Consider the following 12,124-nt stretch of genomic DNA (forward strand, 5'->3'; position numbering starts at 1 on the left):
ATTGGTTGCAAAAATGAACTTTTTTGGTATCTTTTTCGATTTTTGAATGAGATTTTGTTGAGAATGCTCAAGTTCATGCATCTTGTCTTTTTTTGAATTAATAAACACTAAACAGACACCACGCAACGCAACACGGTTCACCTTTTCGTCTTTGTATTTCGTAATTCTAATAAATATTCGATTTATTTTAATTTTATATTGAAAAAGTGGTACTCAAGACGGTCGAGACTCTATTTTTGTGCTAAAAAGTTTTTGTAAAGTTTACGTATCCAATAAAAATACATATCACCCAGAATCTTATCTATCCCCAGAGTAAAGAAGACCAAAAAGATTAAATGGTCATCGTGTTGAAGTTGATAATCAGCTCAAAATAAAACAATCGAAAAATCATCCTTAAAACTCAAACTGTACCTAATTAGCTACCTTAATGTAATAATTTGTTGTTGAAATTTGACATAAAAAATCCAATTGGAAGCAGCAGAGTTTTTACACAAAAGTTTGTCCAAATCAACAATAAATCAATTTATTATAAGTGAGTGTTTGAGCAACTTTAACTTTTAATCTTATCTAGAATTAGTTTAATTATCTTAATTTAATTGACATTTCTTGAGTTTCAAATCAATGAATGTAGGCAAAAGTTCTGGATTGGATATATAACTACAAAAAAAGTAATCCCTCGAAGGCCATTCAATAATAAATAATTTAATTGTTGAGCATTCATCGCATTCGTGTTTAGGTTTTTGTTGCTTAACCAGTTATGTGTGTTATTTTATATTTAAATTTATGTCATTTTTATGAATACAATAAAAAGAAGAAGAAATATAAACTTTGCTTGCACTTGCGCTGCATTTACATACATCTGCTTCTTTTCGCTTTTCGGCGGCGGTTCTATTCCCTGTATCCTGCACCCAAGTCCTCATCCCTCTGCTAAAAACAACTTCACTTTCGAAATTGTTCTCTTGACCTTCGGTCTCCATTGTCAATATTATTTGTCATCATAAGTTTTTGGATGAACTAAAAATACAAACTTAATATATTAAGAAAAAGAAACAAACATTCTTAGGTAATTTTGTATTTTTAAAAATTCGCTAACGTTAACGCGAAAAATTAAAATCTGAAAAATAAGGTGTCTGTTTGAAAGTGGGGGACATGTGTTTCACTCAAAAATTCTAAATAGACAGATACACATAATTATTTTGCTCTTAGAGGAAAAAGTTTAATTATTTAAACGTTTAGCGGGAGAATTTCTTTTAAAATTAACCTATCGCTTTCTTTAATATCACCGAGTGACGACAACGGAAATAATATTTATTCGGTTCAATATTTTGGTTTTTGTTTTGCCGGCATCAAGAATTATCATGTATCTCCCTTGGAAAACAGCTTTCAGGCCCCTATCCTTACTCATCTATTTTTTGAGGTCATAATAGAATGCAATTTGCGCTTAACCACAGTTGATAAGTTTCCACTATTACACACTTTCATTTCGTGACTCTTGGTTTAAGTAAACTTTTTTTTTAATAAGACTTACTAACTATCTACTAACCTATATACATATGATTGTATTGATTAGCATTGGAAAGTCACTACCTATGTAATTGAAAAACTGGTTAACGCCTGGTTGGGCCTTATCGGGGTCAAATGAACCGGAACTTAACATTATACCTATATACCTATTTATGTTCAAAGAAAACAAATATTTGTTCAATAGAAAAGAATATAACTTTAACCAAGATGAGACTAAATTCACATACATACCTACACAGATTCAGTTGAGGAGATAAGATTGTTGTTAAGTCGAGATAGGTACATAACTATTTGCAATAAATACTTACTCAAAATGGGTTAAATGACATTGTTTATGTGGAGATAGGTAGACATTTGAATAAATGGAAGTTCAGCTAAAATATTGTAATTTTTCTCTCTTAAACGTTTAATGAATAGCAATTTTCTGGTACCTACAAATACCCAGTCACATATTTTTTTCTTCAAGTAACATGAAGCCGAGAGTTTATGGTTGAAAAGAACTGATGACAACTACCTATACTTAGGGTAGAGGGTATATAATTTCAAGCCATGTGCATAGAATGAAATATGAACTTCTTTAAATTCTGTTTTTATGTGAGATAAAAAAAAAACATTGATGATTGTTTTATTAGTCTGAAATTGAAGGAATTAAGTAGGTACATGAAATGGATTTTAACAATTTTTAATTTTTTCTGTTATACAAAATAATTTGTAGAGCTACAGCTTGTCACATTTTTAGAGAACCAGTATCGTACGGAAACTTGTAATAATTTATTATATCACAGTTTGAGCAATCAGAAAGGGAGAATACGGGCAGAAAGAGGATACACATTGCAATGAGAGGAAAACTATATTAAACTATTCCACATTCGTGTAGTGCAGCTTAGAAAAAATATTCTATACCTAACAGTTCGTCAGAAATGTCCTGTGTGAGAGTAACATCAGGAAAGAAGGAGAAAAACTGAGAATCTCTTTAAATGACAAGAATTTGTTAATTTCTTGCAGGGGTGGTATCGGTGAAAAAAAAACTTTGTAGGTATCACATGCAGGGATTGAACCCAGATTTCTGGTAGTACATAATAACATTTGGCTTTACCTGTTTTATAGCATAAAAAACATCGATTAGACTAATTTTATAGCTTAATACAAAAAGAAAACTACAAATTGTCTGTGTTCAATCTCAGAGAGATAGAGTATCCGGGTAGGTACCTTTTTATTAGTCTTGTAAGAGAACAGCTTTGATGTCAAAAAAAGAATCCAAAACTATCCAAGTATTTCTATAGCATGTGGATATCTGGATAAAAAACAGGTATTTTAACACATGGTTGAATTTGAAGGAATTCGAAAATTTCACGTTATTTTTGTTTCGCAATAATACCCGTGTTTTGTTGGGAAATCTATCCATAGTAAAGTAGGATTTTACACGAATAACAAAAACAGTATCCGCAGTATGAATACTACCGATAAAAGTTAAAGATCTCATTATGGATGGGTTTTTGACATTTATACGAGCCTCGAATGGATCTTATGTGATTTCGTTCTCATATGTTGCTACGATTGATATTGCATTTGTATCTCGATGACTGTGTTCGTTGAGTAGTTCTGCATTTGGAATCATGTTTGTTTTCCATTTTGTAGTACCCGTGGCATGATGGTTTGTGCGTTGGACTGTCATGCAAGGGGTCTTGGGTTCAATCCCTGCCTGTGCCACCTTAATTTAAAAAAATTAATTTTCGCGGGTACTGCCTCTTGCGAGGAATTGACAAATCCTTCAAGAGTAATTCTTGTCATGAAAAAGTGCTTTCTCAAACTAGCCGTTCGGATTCGGCATAAAATTGTAGGTCCCCTCCATTCCTGACAACATTACTCGCACACAGGAATGGTTGAGAGTTGTAAGTCACTAGGCCCTGGTTCACAACGGACTGTTGCGCCACCCCATTTGATTTTTTATTTTTTTTTTTTGTTTTCCATTGCGGAAAAACGAATCTATTACTGTTGATATTACTTAGTTTTGTTAGTGAAAAAGAAAAAACAATAGAGAATATATTTATGTTTTTTTATATTTTCAAAAAAGGTTTATCTCAGTTTAGAATAGATAAATCTCAACTCGATTCAGGTATATAAAGAATTGAGGCCCTTTTTGAAGTTTTTTTTATTATTATTTTGACAGATTTTCTTTCAGTTGTACCAATTTTTAAATACAAAAATCTGGCCACTGCGGATCGTTTTGTTGGGAATTTCTCACTTTACTATATATGAAATACGAACAAAACGCACGTAATTATGGACCTAAAAATGTTAATATTTATCTCCTTTTTAGTTAAAAGTTATTTTTACTTTTGCTTGTTATCACAATTTAGGTATCTAAGTCGTTCAATAAGGTACATATCTAAAAATACACATATCTAGGATAGCCTATCCAACTAGAGATTGAACGCCATTTTCTCTTTCTGATACCAAAATAGTTTCAATAGTGTTTTATATTTGGTTTATCTTTATGCTTTAGAAGCAATTACTTATAAAACACGAAAGCAATCCCACAGACCTATTTTTGTTTTTGCTTGATCTTTTACTATGATTACTTTTGTGTCTCATGTACCTCAGACAATTTTTGTTTAGGTATACAGTCAAATTCCCTATAACGATCTTCTACATAACCAATATCTCTCTATTACAAATTGATTTTGAGTACACATCTTTTTGGTTACTTTTTTGGTGTGCTTTGATCTCCTTATAACGAATTTCCATAAAGCGAATTTTTCTCTACAACGAACAAATTTTGTTGCTGGAGAGGAGATCCAAATCTCAAACGTTTTTGTTTCCACACAGAAAAAAACCTTATAAGGGATTTCCCCCAGATTTTAATTACAAGCATTCAGGATTCAGTGAATATAATTGAAAATGTCTCGAAGTAGCATTTCTCTTGAGAAAAAGTTGTTGACAATTAAAAAGTTGAAGAACGATTGACCAAAAAAGCAAAAATTGCTATTGCCGTGCTTCGAACCTTTCTGGAGATGAAAAGTAACGTACCGACTAATTTATTTGAATCTCTCAATTTATTATAAGATTTTGTTGAAAAAGAAAATTGGAAGAATGTTATCCAAACTAAAATCACTGACTTCTTTAAAAAAAAAATTCAAAACATAAATTTTCTGTATAACGAATTTTCTATATAACGAAATATTATTATTATTTATTAAAATATAAAATAAATTTACATTATAATATAAGCAATTACAGCACTATCTACCAGAGACTTTAGGCTGGAAATTAGAGATCTATTTAGGATAAATGTTTTAGGATAGATACAATGCATGGGGCTGCCAAAGGCTCGAAGACTAACGATTGGGGTACAATCGAAGGTTACTAATACTTGACAGCCCCGTGCATATTGATTTACAGATAATAGAGTCTAGATTGTTTATAAGTAATTGTTTATAAACGTTTATAATGTTTTCGATTGTAGTTGTTGCCAGTAGGTCTATTAATTTTTATTGAAAAGTAATGAACATATATAATTAACTTTCGGATGTAAGATGTTTTATTGATAGGATGTGATTGGATTGGCAGAGATGACAGATTGGAGGATTTTCCTTTTTGAAGAGATAACAATGAGTTAATAATTGTGTGTGTCCGAGGCGTAAGCGGAGAAAGCATTTGTTCATGATGGTTGTCGTTTCTGTAGGATATACATATGGCTGGCTCACCCTTTGGATTGATGAACAAATAGTTGTAAACGCGATTTTTTTGAAGCGGTTTTGGAAGCAGTGTCTGCGAACTCGTTTCCTTTAGTTCCTGAGTGCCCTGAAAACCATAGTAGCATAATTTTGTGCTTGCTCTTGAGAATATTGTTACGGAAATTGGTAATGAATAAGGAACAGTTTTGGATTCTGTTGATTGCCTTTAGTGTACAAAGGCTATCAGAGCAAATAACAATGTTTTTCGGTATTGTATTTGCTATTTCGGCTTTCAGGATTGCGTAGGCCTCAGTGGAAAAAAATGAAAAGTAGTTAGGTAATCTTGCATTGTATAGAATTTTTCTTGCTTCCGAAACGATTGCAAGTCCAGTTCCAGTATCAGATTTTAATCGATATGTATAGATGAAATCCCATGCATCGTTTTTGTATATGTCAATTATTTCATGAAACATCTGTATGTACATTTCCTTAGACGAAGAATTCTTTTTTAATCTCGCTAGAGAGGTATTTATCGTATCATTTGGGAACTCCCATGGAGGTATGTTACCAGGACTGAGGTTACATATTGATGGAGTAATACCAATTTTGCTGGATTCGTTCAGAGCGATGTAGATAGCAGAAGGGCATTTTGGTGTTTTTTTACGTTTTATAATTTTCTTTGCATCCTCTATTATTGGGGGGTAAGATTATCTTAGTTGCCAGACCTGCTTCAGTTGGGAGCATCAAAGATTGAGATCGACTAAGACGCTATTGAAGTTTTTTCTTGTACAATTGTTGTCATTGCATTTTGGTAACAAAATCAAACCATCAGCATACAGACAATGATCTATTTTTGTATAACTGCTTATGATTTCACTTATGTCATTGCATGCCATTATGAATAAGGTTACTGAAAGGGGAACCTTGAGGAATACCGTCAAATAGTTTGTAAATTTTTGAATAGAAGTTGTTAGCTTTAACTCTGAATTGTCTATTTAAAGAAAAGATTTTATGTATGAAAACATTTTAGGACCATCTTTCCAATGAGCGAGCTTATTTGACATGATTTTTGCATGATAAAGCAGAGCTTATTTACTCGTCAATGTGTAGCAATGAGTCGGTGGTACTACGTCCATGTTTAAATGCTACTTGGTTTAAGTTTAGATAATTATTTTTTTCAATAAACCAGAGAAATCGATTAGATATAATTTTCTCTAAAATTTTGCCAGTACAGGGTAGCAAGGAGAAAAAAATCTGTACCCTCTAGGGTCAGTCGATTTTTCGAACTTTCCATGTCTGTGGTATGGTCCATTTTTAGAGGATACAATTGTATAACGAAACAATTTTCTGGTCCCGTGCAAATTCGCTTTAGGAAATTTTGACTGTAAATGATATTGGCCAATTTAAAAATGCAACTTTCAGACCTCAACCGTCTAACGAAATAAGTCCAAAATCTGAAAAACTGACATATTTCACGTTTTTTTAAACAATTATATTCTACAATTAGGTAGTTTTTAACCTTAATTTAAGTTTTTACTTAATAAACCCAAAGGATTCCAGATTATAAAATTTAGTGTAAGACCGTTCCATTTGACGAATTTTACTATATTATAAGTACTTTTATAGAGAAAACAAAATTTCTTTCAGAAGACAACAAGCGAAAAAAGTATAGTTCTTTTTTCAATAAAACTCGTGATCGTTTCCCAAATCTACAAAACCCCACCTTCAAAACTTTGTTTAAATAATAATAATATTTCATAAAACGTTCAAAAAATCTTCATAAGTTATTAGATTTCACCTTTCTCATATACATTTTAAAGAAACGCTAAACCATGCTAAAAAGATTTTGAATACAACAAATTAAAACTTGAAGACTCAACTTATGAGAATTTCCAGAAACTAAGTTAGATACTTATGTAACTTGAAAATCAATCTAAGAACACACAAATATGTACTTTAAAAAATAAAATTATTGTTAAGAACTGAGCCTTACACTTTTATTTATATTTAACATTTTTAAGAAGGCATATTTTATGTGATTGAAAAAATTATAAAACTAGATTCGAATTTAAGAAAAATTAAATAACGACATTCAAATTCAAGAGGAAAAAATTATAGTATTGTTGTATTGTTTGTGCGACTGAAAAAAAAATTACCAAAAATCAGAACTAGAGAAATAATAACAAGTTTAAAGTATATCTTATGCAATTTAGAAAAAAAAAAACAAGACTTATGTAAACTTTAACTTAAAATTTTGTAAGGTTTTCTTATATAGTGGCTATTTTAAATATCAAGGTTTTCAAAGATATACATATATTTTTAAGGAACAGATCTCTTAAGACAATTCTATTAAACGTGTATTGTTTGGACTTTTGTTTTGAAATATGTGAATAATATCTAACTATTCACATCTTTCGAAACATAATTAGAAAAACAATTTTCACAACGATTATTCCATCGAATCGTCCTTAGTCACCTGAACCCTGTATATTGTTTATTGAAAGTTTCAAACTATAAAGCAAAATCTCAAAAAGCAAATAATCTTTACGTTTTTTCTATTTTTCAAAGTTAAAACCTCTTATTGTCTTCCTGAGAGTAATTAAACTCAATAAGACCTCATTTATACCAATCTGACATACATTTCCTTACATTATCTTGCCTTCATTATTATCGATTTTAACGTTTTATCTAACCAATCAACCAGACTTCTTCAACATGATTACTACTACTACACATTAAGGTTAAGATTCTTAAAAAGTAAGAAAAAGAAACAAAATAAATATATACATAACTTGTGGAATCTTATGATGACACACATGTGTATGTACGTAGCTAAGAAATACCTAAGTGACTTTTTCTATTTGTTGTATGTGTTTGACCAATTCTTTTTTAAATACTTTTTTATTGTGTTTTATTAGGCTCTTTTGGTCTTTTTGTTTTTTGGAATGCGAATAAATAAATTAAAAACTATTCCATTCTTTTACCCAACGTTTCGTAAGAATTCCTTACTTCTTCAGGGGATTTTTTTGTTCTTTATTCAATCTGTTACAAATATACATATAAATACAATTAATACATTTTAAATTTAAAAATATTTAATACTAAAATTTTTTAAAATTATTTTAAATACATAATTTTGTTACATAAATAAATCATTTTACTTTCTTACACTTGTATTCAATCACATTATAATTGTTAAAACTCCATATTGCATCCTCCCGACAGCACTGACACAAATTTAAAATAAATAACAATTACAATATAAAATAAAAACAAGCAAAAAAATAAATTATTAAACTATACGATAAAGACATTTATATCACAGCTTAATTTTAAGGTACTTGATGTTAAAGTGCTACAGCATAGCTTTGTTTGATGTTATCGGTGTCTTCTTTTTTTTTTTCTATTTTTCAATGTCATCAATGTCCAGTATCAAGATGAAGAAAAAAACTACATTCAACAGTTTGTCAATTTGCCAATATTTTGTTTCTTTTTTTCTCTTAAAATCAAACAAACTGTTGTGTAGAATGTATTAAGATTGTTAAGAAGATAAAAATGTGTTCTTTAAACTGTTTGAAGTTGAATAAATAATAGAGATATACAAATTAATTTATTGTTCTATTTTAAGTCTTTTAAATTTAGTTTGTTTGAACTGATACAGTTCAAACTTAGATGTTTTTTTTTCTTTTTTATTTAAAATAAACTAGAAGCCATGCATTATGTAATTCTTTATTAAATCAATATTTTGATAACACTTTCAATAACTTGTCTAAGTAGAATATAAACAAATTCCGCCCACTTGCATTCAATTCCTTTGTTAACTACAACAAGTGCTGTACAATATTTTACTAACATATGGCACACATAACACAAAAGTTAACAAATTAAAATACATATTTATTATGAACCTTGACCTTGACCTTAAAAGACCTTAGGTATTGTATATATATTGTAACGATGCATACAGTGTTGGCTAAAACAAAAGCAACTTTAATTGCCCCGATTTTTAAATAACTAAAAAACAAATTAAAGATTCAAATATTGTATATATTTTGTTTTCAAGTTAAATATTTACAGTTCCTAATGAATTTTCCAAATATAGTTGTTTTTGTAATAGTTTTTTTCTATTAATCATTATCCTGATCTTAATGACCATAACTATCTAAGAAAATTAAGAGAGAATAGTTAGTGACATTAGTATTTCATAAAAATAGAGATAATGCCACTTCATAGTACAAAAATTCAGCGTGGGGTGTACAATATAAGGAAAGTTAAGTTAAAAAATTAAAAAGAATTAAATCAAAATGCATTTTCAAAAGAAACAACATAAAACAAAAACAAATTCATTGACAGTATTAATTGAATTAAACATTTAAACAATATAGCTCAACAAAACTTCGATTTCATTATGATCAAGATGCCACAGTTTTACTTTTTTCAAAAAGGCGAAAAGAGTTGGTAGGTTGCGTAGGCTAGCTGGAAGGCGGTTACAAAATTTGCAGGAGACAACATTATACGAGTTTCTAAAGCTTGTAGTACGAGAAGGAATGGCAACTAAGGATTGGTTATTACTGCGTAAGATATAGCCTTCACATATTGGACTCTGCAAGTACCAGCCTATAATAAAGAAAATCTCGAAAACCTTGTAATAAAATAACTGTCTGACAGGCAAAATTTCTATACGCCTAAAAACTTCCATGAAATGAGAGAGACGGGTTGAGTTACACACTTTTCTTATAGCTCATTTCTGCAGCACAATAAGCGGCTTCATTTTTTTTCTGATAAGCACCTCCCCAACAGCTTATACCGTATTGCATTCGAGAATGAAAAATCCCATAGTTAACAGTTCTCATGGTGTTATCAAATCAATACTTTCTAAGGCGATAAAAACAACGGATTGTTGAAAGGAAATATTTTTTAAGCCCTAAAATATGTTTAGACGAGCTCAAACACCCAAGTATTTAAAACAGTTAACGTTTTCAATTTGAAAGCAGTTGGTGTCGCAAGAAACATTAGAATTAAAATAGTGATACGAATTTCGAAAGGAACTCAAGTGTAAATTATACCTTGCACAGTTCGATGAGTGGAATATAACATAAATGTCTGGAGTCACATTAGAGCTAAGGGAAAAAACCAAAAGTTTATCATACTTTAAATCAGCCACGCCCTTACTTCACCAACAAACGGTTGTTCAAAAACAGAATTAATATATATTAGAAAAAGGATGGGACCAAGAACAGATCCCTGAGGAACTCCAAGATCTATAACCTTGGAGCTACTCAGACAGCTGCTGAGTTTGACCTTTTGTTCCCTGTTTTTCAGATAAGATGCAAAGCACTCATATATAAATCCACGGAGCCCGCATAATATAATTTGTTCAGAAGAATATTGCGGTCTAACATATCAAAGGCTTTTGTCATATCCACAAAAAGTCTACTACAAAACCTTCGATCATCCAGTCCTTTATGAATAAAAGAGCAAAAATCCAACAAAGCATCCTCAGTAGAGAGCCCAGTCCTAAACCCAAACTCTTTGGAACTAAGAAAGTTAGAATTTTTGAGAAAGTTTAAAACCCTATATTTAACTATTTTTTCGAATATTTTTGAAATAGAAGACAACATAGAAATTGGTCTATAATTATTTTTGTCTTTTTTACTCCCTTTTTTAAACAAGGGTATCACAAAGGCGTGTTTAAGTTCATCAGGAAAGATTCCAGAGAAAATACTCAAATTAAAAATACATGTCAAAATATCTACAATAATCAAAGCAATTTTCTTTAACACATTGTTAGAAATACCATCATTACCAAATGATTTGGAGTTATTTAGAGAGTTTATGGCTTTTAATATCTCAAGATCAGATATTGATTCGAAGTAAAAACTATTTACTTGAAAAGACTAAACTAGAGAGCTGGAATCAGTACAAGAATATCCTAGAAAAGAGGTGCCCCTCGAAAATGATTCCTGTCCAACTGAAACAAAGAACTCATTGAATGCATTGAAATTATTTCATCCCCGTTGTTCAACGCTATCAAACTATTTTGATCATTAACACTTCGATTAATAATACTATTTACCACTTTCCATTCTTTTTTTATTTTCCCTTGAGACATTCTTGTTTGATCATTTAATATAGCATAATTAGTTCAATATTAAGCTGATCAAAACAAAAGCAACTTTTAAAAAACTTTCTTACTAAAATATTGCTAGTATTTGGTAGCAAAGCCCTTGTTTTTAATCACTTCAGCACATCTTCGAAGCATGGAGTCAATTAAATTGCTTTTAATGCTGTTTGGCATACTTTCCCAAGCCAGTTTAATTTGATAAAACAGATCGTTTTATTCTTGAAATTAATCCTTACAATTCATCGATCTACAATTTCCCATAGATTTTTAATAGAATTGAAATGTGGGGACTTTGCTGCCCATTTTGACACATTAATCCGGTTTTCTTGAAACCACGTCTTTTCGGGCTTACGTTCAGGTCGAGTTGGGTACTTATTTCTCTTAATGAAAAAAAGGGTTTTGTTTTTTAATTGATTGTATTACATAATATAGCAGAACCCTGTCGTTTTGTTGTTTTTCTTGGTCTGCCAACTCGATGAATCGTTTGGAATGACTTTTTGGATTTGTAAAATTTTATTAATGGACAAATCACTAATTTTTGGAATGGAATATTTGTCCGATATTTTAATTTGACTCATTTCACTTTTATGTTCTTTTATAATTATTTCTTTTATTTCGTTAGAGTATTTGTTTCCGGCCATTTTACAAAATTTAGCTAAAAACACTGATAACCTTGCCCGTGAACTAAGGCGCCAGTTATAGCTATCATTGAAATCGATTCGGAAAAATGTTTGAATCGACATTTGACGGTGTTTCCCTTTGATTTGAAATGAAAATTATATACTAAAATCACACAAAG

The 12,124-nt window shown here is 30.4% G+C and overlaps 1 protein-coding gene across 1 annotated transcript in view; it reads left to right on the forward strand.

Annotated features, from left to right (window-relative positions):
- The first annotated feature begins 5 nt into the window (after positions 1–5).
- LOC129949377 (tudor and KH domain-containing protein homolog) overlaps positions 6–12,124 on the forward strand; it is a 31,733-nt gene continuing 19,614 nt past the window's right edge. Inside the window, exon 1 of the mRNA XM_056060805.1 lies at positions 6–532. The gene's annotated coding sequence lies outside the window, so the exon portion shown is untranslated. The remainder of the gene's footprint in view (positions 533–12,124) is intronic.

The sequence above is a fragment of the Eupeodes corollae genome, chromosome 3 (genome assembly GCF_945859685.1).
Source record: "Eupeodes corollae chromosome 3, idEupCoro1.1, whole genome shotgun sequence".
In the NCBI taxonomy this organism is placed as follows: Eukaryota; Metazoa; Arthropoda; class Insecta; order Diptera; family Syrphidae; genus Eupeodes; species Eupeodes corollae.